The sequence below is a fragment of the Pagrus major genome, chromosome 8, assembly GCF_040436345.1.
Source record: "Pagrus major chromosome 8, Pma_NU_1.0".
Lineage (NCBI taxonomy): Eukaryota > Metazoa > Chordata > Actinopteri > Spariformes > Sparidae > Pagrus > Pagrus major.
The window spans coordinates 15,828,577-15,841,519 of NC_133222.1; positions in this window are offsets into that span (position 1 = coordinate 15,828,577).

Genomic DNA, 12,943 nt, shown 5'->3' on the forward strand with positions numbered 1-12,943 from the left:
ACTCCAGAGTCTGGCTGCATTGGTCTGGTCTGGTCTGGTCTGACTTCACCCGCTGTCACCACATCTCACTTGAGCGGCGCACGGTGCGCAGTGTGGTGCTCCTCTCGCTGGTCACAGGGAGATGACATTAGCGTTGCTCCCTGCCCATTGGCTTAAACAAGCAGCCCCCACCAATCGTGGAGAGACGGTGTGGAGCACGGTGGACAAACGCTCCTGTGAGTTTAACTCCTGCTGCTGCTGCTGCTGCTGCTGCAGTGGGGAGTTTAAGAGGAGCTGTTTGTGTAATTTAAAGTACTTGAAAACTACTAAGTGAGTTAATCTTCCTCTGTTGCCTTTACCTGTAGGCGGGCCTTACCTTTATATGAACCTTTGCCTTTATATACACTATATAAGAACAAACAAAAAAAACCTTTTTAACTTTAAAATGTCATGAGTCTGTGTTTCAAATGTTACCCACAATTCAATGACAAAGACTTGATGTGCAAAGATGTCCTCATTTGAACCTCCATCCCCACACACAGTTTGTCATGGGTGGAGACACATGATCTCTCTCTCTCTGTTTTTTGCAAACTCATGCCATCAATATGAAATCTTCACAATGTGCTTTATGTTCTTCCAGACAGACTGTGTAACATTACTCCTATTTACAGTGCGCCATGAAAGGTAAGTCTATACACTGAAGAGAGGCTCTTGCTCGCCGTCTATTGAGTTAAACAAAATGTTCAGGGACGATCAAAGATTTAAAGAGAATGGCCACCACCCATAAATCAGAGCTCGAGCACAACACAACAGTAAAGATACATGTTCGTGCTCGTTCGAAGGTTGTTTGCTGTGGATTTTAATGATGTGTTGTGCTATGTGTAGTGAACGTTCTCTTGTCCTACTTTGGAAGAAGCAAAAGGAAAAATTCCACCAAGCTGGACAATAAAGTTACCAAAATTCAAGTTGCGTAGTCCACAAAACATTTCTGGAGCTTCACGGCAAAACAGCGTTGCAGCATTCTGCACAACTGAAAAACAGCAGAATAAAAACATAAAAAGGCTTCATACAGCATGTTTGGTGTAATCCAAGTCTCCAGAAGCCCTGAGATCCCAAATTGATGTGAGAAGATATAATTTACACCCTTTTTAAAAGCCTTAATCTTCACTGTAACTGCTTCTCTAAAAGCGTTGCATGCACCCTGTCTGAAGTAGGTGCATGAGCTCGAAGTCACGTCGAGGGTGTAAATAATGCCTTTTCAAATCAATTTTGGATCTCAGGGCCTCTGGAGACTTTGATTGTGCCATATAAGCAGTATGGAGCCTTGTGGAGCCACAGACATACTGATTACATTTTCATTTTGGGGTGAATTAATCCTTTAATCTAATTTTGCTTGCAGAATCAGCCATTTGTTTTTCTATTTGTTAATTTTGTGGTATCAGTCCAGTCCTCAGTACTAAACACAATACAGTGGGTTTACATGAACTCGTGTGCTGACAAACTAAATACAACTAGAAGTTTTTTTTTTTTTTTTTCTAGTGAACCATTAAAGAGCTCTCTGACAAAAATACGGCTTTTCATGATATCGAGAGTGACACTGTGCCCCCAAAACAACTCAACCAAATCTGGCTCATATGTCGTATCTGAAATCAGGATCTGAAAATGTCGCCTGAAATGTGACAAATGCATCGATTTAATTTCTTGCCCTTTGACCTTGTTCCCTCTCCCTCTCTCTCTCTCACTGGAGCAGACGTTACATCTTTGGCTGACCTGGGTTACGACCCACTGACTGTCACATAGATCTGACTGTGTGAATGTTCGTTAAGTAAGAACAGGTTTGGTGAGCTCAGACCTGTCAGTCATTCTCGACACAGCCTTGGCAGTCAGCAGTGGAACACATTGCTGTGCCAGTTCTTATGTGGACCAGATGGATACAAGCTTCTATTTGGTATCACTCTTCGCTGCAACCACTCATTTTGTACCTTCTTTATCAGCGTTACAGATATGAAGATACTTTAGAGAATTCAAGCTAATCTAAATGAGGTATCACATTAGTGGTAGCTCATTTAACCCATCACTTCAACTCGTGTCAAAGAACTATATTAAAGTATCTTAAAAGATTTATTTATTTGTGCTGTGTCTCATTTTAGCATCAGAGCTGACATTTGACCTAATTCTGTTCTATATTTTCCTGCTTCATGTTTCAAAACTACACCGAAGATAAGTCTAAATAAGACAGAATAGGCAGACAATGCAGCCCTGCAAAACAAAACATCTGAAAGGAAGACAGTTATAAACAAATGGAGTGTGTATGTCAGGTTTCAGATACATCATGGACCTGTGATTATTTTGCCTTAAACCAGAATGTTCAACCGGCTAAACCTGAATCTTAAACCCCCTCTCGATCACTTATCTCGCCTCTTTTCAGAGCTTATCTCCAGCGTTTCTAATGAGATATTTACGGCGTTGTCGGCAAAAAACGACAAAAATCTGAGCAGCATCGCTCAGATGACTTTGGACCATAAAGATGCTCGACATACTTTCCGGCGTACCTCTCATTAATGTGGCATGTGACTTTCCCCTCCTGATTTTAATAACATAGAACTTGATTGCTGTGCATCAAATGTAATCCCTGTGAATTGCTGAGCATCAGGGGCATCGACTGGCCAACAAACCAAGATGTTTTTTTCCCATCACAGCTGCTATTTGTAGTGCTGTGGGACAGAGCAGCGGTGAATGTGTTGGTTAAATTGTCTATCCCTCTAACAGGATTAAGAGCTTAAGGCACTGTAAACCCTGAAACAGGAGCTCACCAACAAATCTGCTTTAATTACAGAAGATGACATCTTCTTTTTTATAACTCATATTTACTGTCTGTCTGTAGACGTATGTATGACGGTCTCTCTTTACAATCTTCTGTCTCTGCCTTGCAGAACATCTGTCCATCAATGGAATCTCTCTTTCATTTAATATTAAAAGAAAATTCCTACTATGAACCTATGTGTTTTCAGCTGTGTGGAAGCAGTAATGGAGCATTTCTCAAAGTCAGGCCTCGGACTTGGAGACCCAGTTTTACAAGCTTCTGGGAATTCTGGGATTCAGCTTCAGTGAATCCTATCTGCATCTATATTTCATACTCAGGAAGTGTAAATGCATCCGGGTGGGTGGTAAACAGTGGCATACATACATAACATGAGTTTTACCACTGGAGTTGTTTGATATTTGATCTGAAATTACGGTAATTAGGCTGTCTAAGTGATACAAGTCTCTATTTAACACCTCAAGCCATGAACACTCATGCAGTTGTAACCTCGGTTGCCAGGTTGAGTGAGAATATTTGCTGGAGTGTTAGTGTGGTCTTAATCAAGTGGCTTGCTCTGCCTTTCATGTTTGCTCTACTTTTATGTGTGGCTGCATGTTTGCTCGGGCCCAGCGTGAGTGAATATGAAGCAGCAGTGCATGTGTACACTAATTTTGCTGAGATAGTTTGATTTTTTACTACTCGAGTAATGACTTCCTGTAACCTACCTAGCGGGGTAATTGCATATTATGAGAATAAAGAGATACAGATAGAAACTGAGTCTGCCCCAGAAACATATTCCATACACATACTTCCCTGTTCCATTCGAGATATGTGGTAATTGTTTGTTGCTGGTACATTACTCCCACAAAGAAAGAAAATAAATCCACATTGAAGTGCATTCACACAATTTGGGAGGGGATTCTTTCTCTAAAGGGATCTTGTTTCTTGAAGTTTACACAGGAAATCTCCAGTCCAAACAAGGGCAGGAAAACAAACAAACAAGTGACTGGGATAGAGACTGATGGCTGATGGCTGAAGGCAAAGGCGGGACCAGTCAACAGAGCAGCTGGACCTCTTGACCAGTCACCTAGCTGCTGTCCATACTCAAACACTGGTGACCAATTAGGGACCACTGGTCATCCCAGAGCACCAAAAGGCCCAACTTTACTCAATCTGTTGACTCGATTTGTTGTTGGGCAGCTTGTCACGGATTGACAAATGGGATCATTTTACTTAAAACAACAAGTTAATGCATGAGCTGGAGAAACAGCGTCAGTTAGTCCCTGATAGGTCTCCACATTTTCTTGTGCACAGTCATAGGGTCCAAAACATACAAAGACGGAGTAGGGCTGCATTGATGTTCTGCCTCTACGTCTGTGTGAAAAGAATGAGCCAGCAAAATGGGACAATGTGATAACATGTTATGTGCTCGGGCATTTAACAAACAGCCAGTAGCAGTAAGCAGCTAACTTGCGGAAGAACAGGAACTGAAAATTTGGGGAGACAACGAGGTAAGGGAGCTCCTTGCCCTCCAAGCAGAGGACAAGATAAACCACTATATAAAAAGGGAGGTAAATGATTGTTATCGCCATGTTATGCCATTGTAATTGTTTTAAAGCACTGCCAGACCGATATGTTATATGTCACAGTAGATGCCATCGCTGTTGTGTTAAACGCAACACCTCTTTTGCGTATCGTAAATCACACACTCAGAGGCAGCATGCCATCGTTGACTGGCTCAGTGTAAAAAAAACACGAAGCCAGAATAATGGCCGGCCTTCATCGTAGCAGTATTGCTGAAGCTCTGTGAAAAAAAGACCCCAGAGCTTACATGAACTGCTACAAGAACAATAGGCTATTGGCATTTTGTTTGGCTTGTTGATGAAGCTTTCTGTAAATACCAGACTACTGTAATTGATATGCTACACTTTAGCCTTTGTAGTCTCTAATTGGCTCTTGCTTAAGCACTCCCAAAATAACTACAAACAGCCAGGGAAACAAGAGAAGGCTTGTTTGCTGACAGCATGCTAAGTATGGAATTGTTACAGGGCAGAAGTACTAACTGACTGCTCATATTATATGTGCTGGACTCCTGCACTGTATCGCTACTAGGGTTTTGTTCATATTAATATTATTGTTGAATCCCTTACACTCCAAATCTTTAAAAAAGGATTTTCCTATAGAAACAATGTATAGACATACAAATATAATCCCTCTCAATCATCATTCATGACCCACTAGAGGTGTGTGGCAGTTTGTGTATCTACAGAGACGCTGCCCACTATCTGTATTTTCTTATTTAAATAGTATTTGCTGCATTCAGGTTGTTTCTGGGTGTCTGCCTTTGGGCAGGGTTGTGTAGCCAACAGTCAATAACAGCATGAGGTTGGTGATCTGTCTCCGTCCCTCTCCTCTACACTCGATCTGTGTGTCTGTTTGACTGAGGGCGGGGCGAACTACACATACACAGCCAGGACAGAGATGCAAAATCCCAAATCCAGAAGGTCGTGTGGAGCTGTGGTCGTGTTTGTTTGTGCTTTAGAACATACCTGCTGTGAAACAGTCAGAAAATAATGTATTAATTTTTTAACTCCCTCTCTTCATTAAATTTCTTGCTCGTTGGACCACTGCTGCTTTCTCTCTCTCTGTCTCGTCCATTGAGCCGAGGAGGAGGGACCTACTTTGAATATCAAATCTTGTAGAATATGCCTTTAAAGGAATAGATGGGGGAAACAGCTAACCTCGGAAATAGTCTGAAACATAACCCTTTAGAAAACCTGCAACTTGTCATTTTTACACAACAAGATATAACACATTAATTAGTGAGTTTTAGTATGTTTGTAGTTGAATTTGTTACCTTTGTGCAGAGCCAGGCTGGCTGTTTCCCCTTACTTCCAGTCTTTATGCTATACTAAGCTAAACATCTCTTAGCTTCCAGCTTTATATTTACACACACATACACACACGAGAGTGGAATCAATCTACTCATCTAGCTCTCGAAAGGAAAGTGTATTTCCCAAAATGCCTCACTAATCCTTTCAGTTATGCTCTGACTATTGAGGTTACAGAAGAACACATGAGATTTTAGTTTACATTGGATTGGAGAAGCTTCTTGCAGCAGTAATTCAAAATTAATGTCTTTTCCTGCTATTGTATCCGCCATCTGCAATCATACTTCTACATTTCTCCTCAAAAGTCATTTAAGAAAGAGCTGCATCCTTGAAAATCTTTCAAATAGAAATTCCACTCTTTGATTTAGGTGTATCCCGAAGGAAGTTTACATATGCAATAATCCTGCTCCCTGAAGCATATATTGTTTAACAGAGTAAGATTTCCACCTTAAAATAAGGCTAAGTATGACCAAATTATGATGAAATAACTGTTATATACCAACACACTAGAGTTCCTGAACTGGTTCTGCATACAAAACTAGGCACTTTTACAGATGTTTACCTGCCATACAACCATCCAAACTCTATTAAAGGCTGGGGAGAGGTGTTGTTTCTGCATCTGCATAACATGACTTTGATCTCTGGCCAATTTGAGGGGTTTAAAGTGGGGTAATTTCAGCAGGGAATGTGCACGTGCAGGTGGAAAGTCTGAGGGGATTGCGCTAGCTGACATACACACTGCTCTCCCAGCATGAGGCACCCTGACTGAGGAGGGTTTGTAGGTCTCCAGGCAGGAAAACCAAGAAGCTGGGGGAAAGACAATCAGTGCATTATCTTCCCCTCTCTGACAGTTTGGTCTGCATCTTTGTTCGTGTGGGCAAACTTCCCTGCTGAGTTTTTCATGCCCCTTAAATGTTAGGCCTCAAATACAAATTATCAGAGTATCGGACCCTGATTTTAGCTGGTTTCCATTGTTTTTCTTCCCAGTCTCTGTGTCCTCTGTCAAGCTTTTATTCTCATCCCAGACATTGAAATGCTTCTGCTATTAATTCCCCAGCCGTCGACTGAAGCTCCTTTAGGCATGCTGCATTCCCCAGGCTGGTCTTCTGTCGCCTGTGAGATAGCGCAGAAACACAAACTGCACTACTATTAAGATTCCTTATGTTACCCAGATAAGGGACATAAGAGGGCCTCTGCTTTTTCTCTTCCTCTACTTTATTTTTGCTTTATAATGTCTTCCTTCCTACCCTTTCTCCCCTGTGTCTTCACTAAGGAATCCTTATGCCTGTACTTGCTCCATCTCTCTCTCTGTCTGAGTTTCCAGACCTTGTCCAATCGGAACAAGCACGCCAGCTCTGGTGTTTGGTTTCGGTATCGCTGTTGGTGGCTCTTTGACACTCTGCTTTTTTGACACCCCAGACTGCAACCAACACCTCCTGAGGGATCTCTCAAGCCGCACTTATCCCCTTGTTAAAAAGAACTTGGGAAGACTGTGGGTATATCTATACATGAAACATTGCCTGGAGTATAATGTCACTGAGTGACGGCATGTGACGGCATGATTGCAACTCCAGGGGAGAAACTGATGAAGGAATTCACACCTTTAAAAACTCAAACACAAGCTCAAGAACTGCTGTGGTTGAGAGATGTCGCCTGGAAGCTATTTGTATAAATTCTCACCCTGCTGTATATAATCCCTTTTCAGCATTATCCTCTCTTTGCTTGGCAATGGGAACCATTTGCAAAGGGCCAACCCAGTGGATAGTGTCTGTTTCCCTCATAACAGGGGCTGTACATCTTCAACTGCAATCCTGTGCAGCTTCCAGCAGCACTAGGCTGTAATTTAATGTGTGTCTGTGGAATTCAGGGCCGGGTCATATTGCTTCAGTAAAATACCATCAACAGCTTTGTTCCGCCACAAAAAAATACATTTGCAAAATGAGGTCAGGCGTACTCCTGGGTGACACTTTACGTACAACACATTACTTTTTACAGACTTGTTAGAGGCTGAAAAAGGCCAGATAACCTGATTTATAGCCCTGGTTTTCGTATCAGCACTAGCAGGCACAGGTTTCTACATTTTTCTTCAACTTGTGGCACTGTGATCGTGGAATTTGCTCCGATGAAAGGGTCTCTTTCCATGCAAGGCTTTTGTACATGTTCTTGTAGATAAGTATCCTGAGGATCATCAACGTGGGGCTGCGCCAGTACAGCTCTGTCTGCACCTCTGCACGACTGACAGGCTGATGGAGGAATGTTTTTTTGGGGGGTGAAAGGTAGTCTGAAGGTAGAAGCCTCTCAGAGGAATCTGCCCCATTCCCTAAATTCCTTGCAACCTGCTACAGAGGAACATGTTTCAAGCAGAAGCAGGAGTTTTTGTGCAACACCGGCAAACTTGGGGCTCTTGCTCCGCACCCCATTCCACAATCAGTTAAACTCTTTCTCCCTACCTCCCTCCTCTCAACCCTCTATCCCGTGGAAATGCGCCATTGACAGATCTTTATCAGCAGCCCCATCCCTGCTCGGGCTCGCCGTTCGCCTTTGTTTTATTTCACCGACCAAGCGCTGAGCCAGGATGAGGGATTTGTGTGCGCTTCCCTCTGCAGCTCTGCAGCCCTAATGTGAAACTGGTGTATTTGTGGTCGTGACAATCCTTTTCCACTCTACGAATGTTGCTTTGGATGATAATAACATGGGTCCGTGCCTGGGGGACAACGCAGTGTGGTCAGGGTCAGCCACAGATGGTTGTGCCTGTGGAGGATATAAACAGCGGAAATGTCAAAACAACCCTCGGACAAGTAAATGCAGAGGGAGCGAAATACTGAGAAAGTGAGACAGAAAGGGGGTATTAAAAATGGCAATGAGCAAGAGTTAAAGACAGATGGAAACAGGCATTACAAAGAGGAAGACTAAATATAGACAGCATGTAGAAGACATGTAAAACTGCCCACTCGTCCTTGATGGTGTGATTAATTGGTGATGGTGAATGGAAAGTATGTTGAGCAGTATATAAAAACACAGGGCTGTGGGCAGGAGGTGTCGCCTTTCATCCCCCTGGGCTGGAAACAAACAGGCTGGATGAGTCTCCAGAGAGGACCAATTCCACCAAGCTGCTCAGGCCTCAGCGGGCTGCAAAACTACACTACATTACCCAGAAAGCACGGCCCACCCAGGCTTCTCAAAGTTGGAGAGGACAGCGAGAGCAAAGTGTTAATCCTTCTCAGCTCTCTCTATTGGCAGCAACTACATGACACCATATGTGAAGACAACTGCTTGTGATTTCAATTTAATCTATCCGTTTCCATCCAGTCCCCGTCTGTTATTATCTCTCCATTCACTTTCCATGTAGTTTTCCCTTTGCAATTGTTAAAAGGTACAGTTCACCCTAAAATTAGGTGTACATTTTTTTTGTGTTAGTTGCAGAGTTTTGAAGATACATGGCCTTCCCTCGAATGTAAAGGAACTCAATAGCACTTGGCTTGCAAAAAAACATTTGAAAAACTCAACAGCAATGTCTCTTTAAAAATCACAGACACTTTGTTGTGAGCAGTTTCATGTTCATGTAGGAACGATTTTCTCTCTGTATCACCTCACAGAAGGGAGCGTGCAATTACTCATGGACGAGATGCCAGCTAACGTTACAGCTCAGCCAATCTGGACGCCCTTCAATGTTCACATCCCACACTGTCAAATGCACAAGCCTCTCGAAGTGGCATCTAGTTTCAGAATATTTGAGAAAAGGCAGACATATCTCAAGAACTTGACAACTCACACTAAAACAATCTAGATAGATAAAATAGCACTACAGGTAAGAGGAAACAAATGTACTTTGCTGTAAATGCTGTAAAACCAGCCCCAAACCACATCAAAATATAAACTAAAAATATATATATTCATGGGGAATGCCAAATCACTAATACTTCAATAATAATGAAAAAATGCCTCTTGGGGGGATGATGAAACTGTTAAGGCCTCTAAGTCAGATTATCTAAACCATTTTGATTGGAGGAAAAACCAAAAGTAACTTCATCCAAAAATGAAAATGTTGGTAATAATTCCTCATTGTACAGTAAAGCTGTCTGTGTGGACAAATATGGTATAAAATTGAATCAGGAGGTCAGATTGTTTGTGTTTCTGGTTCTGTCTGACTTCTGATGCTATGTTTCCAGATCCCTGCAATTAGTTTATGTTTTCATTACTGAGTGGAATGATGGCCGTAAAAGCCCAATTTGTAATACACTGGAATTATATTAAGAGGCTCCTTTCAGTAAATAATCTTTATTTTTAACGTGTTTTTCTTAAAGAAATGTTATTATTTGCTTGAACTCAGGGAGGTCACTTGGAAGAAAAATGTATCTATAGGTCAGTTCAGGCATTTGAACAAACAACTGATGCTCTTGTTTTTCTGGTCAGGATAGTCTCCTCTCCTTGACTTCATGTTGAAAAATGTGTTTCAAAGCTGTCTGGTTCTTTCATTATGTCTGAGTGCTCTTCTCATATTTGATGGCAGTGAACACGGCGTCCTTGATGTGCTTTTGCCAACCAAACACTGACGACCAGATGTGTGATTTGAAAGAAGGGGCCCGGAATAGAGATGGGGTGACACATCTCATTGCACCTCCTTTCAGTCTGTGTCGCTTTGGCTCGCTTTCTGTTTCTTATGCACACACACACACACACACACACACACACACACACACACACACACACACACACACACACGCACACACACACACACTCGAGGTAGGATCAACTGCATGACCGGGAATGTCGCCTCACAAAGACAGTTTGCCTGTCAATCAACGCTTTCCTAATTAGACGCAGTGTATCTGTGAATGTCGTCTGTTTTCATTGGGGCGTCTTTGCTTTCAAAGCGATCTGCGTTTCTCACTTAGTTTGAATTTAATGAGGTGGGGACAATGAAAGAAAGCAGGACCATGTGCACGGCTTCTGTGCTACTCTTAATGACCGAGCTATTACTACTGTCACAGCACATCATTACCATTTCCACTGTGTGATTTCTATTGTACACTGTTCTCATTAGAAGTGTCACCAGAGAGATTTCACTTCTTTAGCCTGGGATAAGCCAACTTGTGGCCTTTGAGGGACGGATCTGTCTAATTAGCCAAAAAGAGGACTTCCCCCCCGAGATCAGCTTCTAAAAACACACACTTGACCTTTGGAAACTCAGAAAAACAATCCAACACCTGTGCCAGCCAGGGAATTACTTGAATCTGATATCCAAGGACACAATCATTTCCTTTGATCATGCATGTGTGTGTGTGTCTGTGTGTGTGTGTCAAGGTCGGTCCCTGTAAGCACACGCCATTTTAAGGTGTAAATGGAAAGTCTTGTTGTGTTGCATGTGGCTGCACACACAGAGTCGTGGGTCATGCTGCCCCATTAACAGCCAGTCTTCTGTGACGTTCAGAAACAAACACTATTATAATATTTATGACTCATTTTCAGAGGCTGCCATGTGCGGGAAAATTAGATAAATGCTTTCTGGGGAAATGACGTGAGGGTGATTGTGACTCAGGAAACAGTGATGGATTGTGACCATCTGATGAAATGCATCGATCAAATGCTGGTTTCAGTGTTCCGCACCGAATACTCATATTTCAGACTGCAGATGAATAATGTTTTTCATGTTTTCTTTTTAGTATGGGTCCAATCATGACAGTAAACTCAAAATAAAGGAGTGTCAGAGAGCATGAGCTGAAGTGGAGTCTTTTTGCATGCTGCTTTCTTTAAACAACCCCACAAATTAGATCTGCATACTAATACATCAAAAAAGATCAAATAGGGCAGAGAAGTGTTGAGTCACAAACAAATTAAGCTGCGCAACACAGCTCAACACATTATTAGGATGTGAAACTGACTCCATGGAGAAATGGTCCTGGACAAGATAATGTGTTAAAGTTTTATTCATGTTGAGTTTAGTCATGTTTGCCGACATCCTTCTTAACTCTGATGTGACATCTGATGTTTCCCAGGCGAACAAATGAAACGAATGAATTTGAATATTGTTGTAAAAATTTGGGATAAGGTGGAACAGAAACAAAAGACAGCACTTCCAAATCCTCAGTGCAAACGAACCCAGTAAGTCAAATGCGCATATCTCAGCCTGTTTAAGAACCTCATTGTATACAGGCTATACTGGGCCTCATCTGCATAGCAGGGCGTACAGAGGTCAGTCCTACTGTAGGTTTCCTGCAAGGATGTATTACATAAAACTCTAAAATTGTGCTCATATATTTATACATTCAATTCACACCTTGATTTCATATTGCTAAATACTATTAGGATCACAAACGTGGTCGTGGCTTGAAGGTCCAACAATTAACAAAAATGTATGCTAATCAAATCTTTGCTCTACATCACCACATTATAACTTGAGCCCTTGAGGATCTTTTAGCTCGTCATACAATAGAGACAGCAGCCACTTGGAGATCAGTTATGGCAAAGTCTGAGGAGCTGTCAGAGGAACAAAAGGTGTTGCCACTCAGGTGGTGTAGCATAACGTCTGTGTATACACTCTTGTCAACTGCCCTCTTTCTCTTGTTCAAGTGTATGTCCATCAGTTTAACCCAACACTACTTCACTGTCTCCTGCACAAAATACCGGTGAGGAGTGATTTGAGCAGCCAGGCGGGATCAGCCGGGAGCAACGGAGAGTGTCATCGCTCTCCTTTTACCTACTTCAGGCATGAGGCATTTGAGACACTCTGCAATGGATCATGTGTGCATTTACACACATACATGCGAAACTACAGCTACACACTCAGGTCAGCGAGGTGACGGTTGGAGTGTTGGAGCTGTGTCCATCACTGGGGATATAGTCTGTCACCATCATAATGGGGTGGGATTTAAAATATGCCTGCAAGAGAGAAAAGAGAGCTCTCTACAGCTCGGATGGAGGAAGCTTGTTTAAGTGTTCACATTGTCTGCAGGCACTTTTTGATGAAGACAAATTATCCTCTTTCAGCCGGCACTGAAACAGCAATTGAGTGGGACAATGGGGCCGATCAGGCTAGTATGAAGATATAAATACAGGGTAAACTAGAATAATTCATTGTCAGGGAATACATATTGTTCTGGGTTATATTAAGCAACGGTTTATTCCAGAGAGTGAGCGTTGGCCAAGAGAGGATCACACTGCAAAAAATATCCATCATCTATCCAACCATATTCTTTTTCTGTCTAAAAATAACCACCCTTTTTTCACTTGTTTGGAGAGAAACACTATTTTTAGACTTAGTCCAAAACAA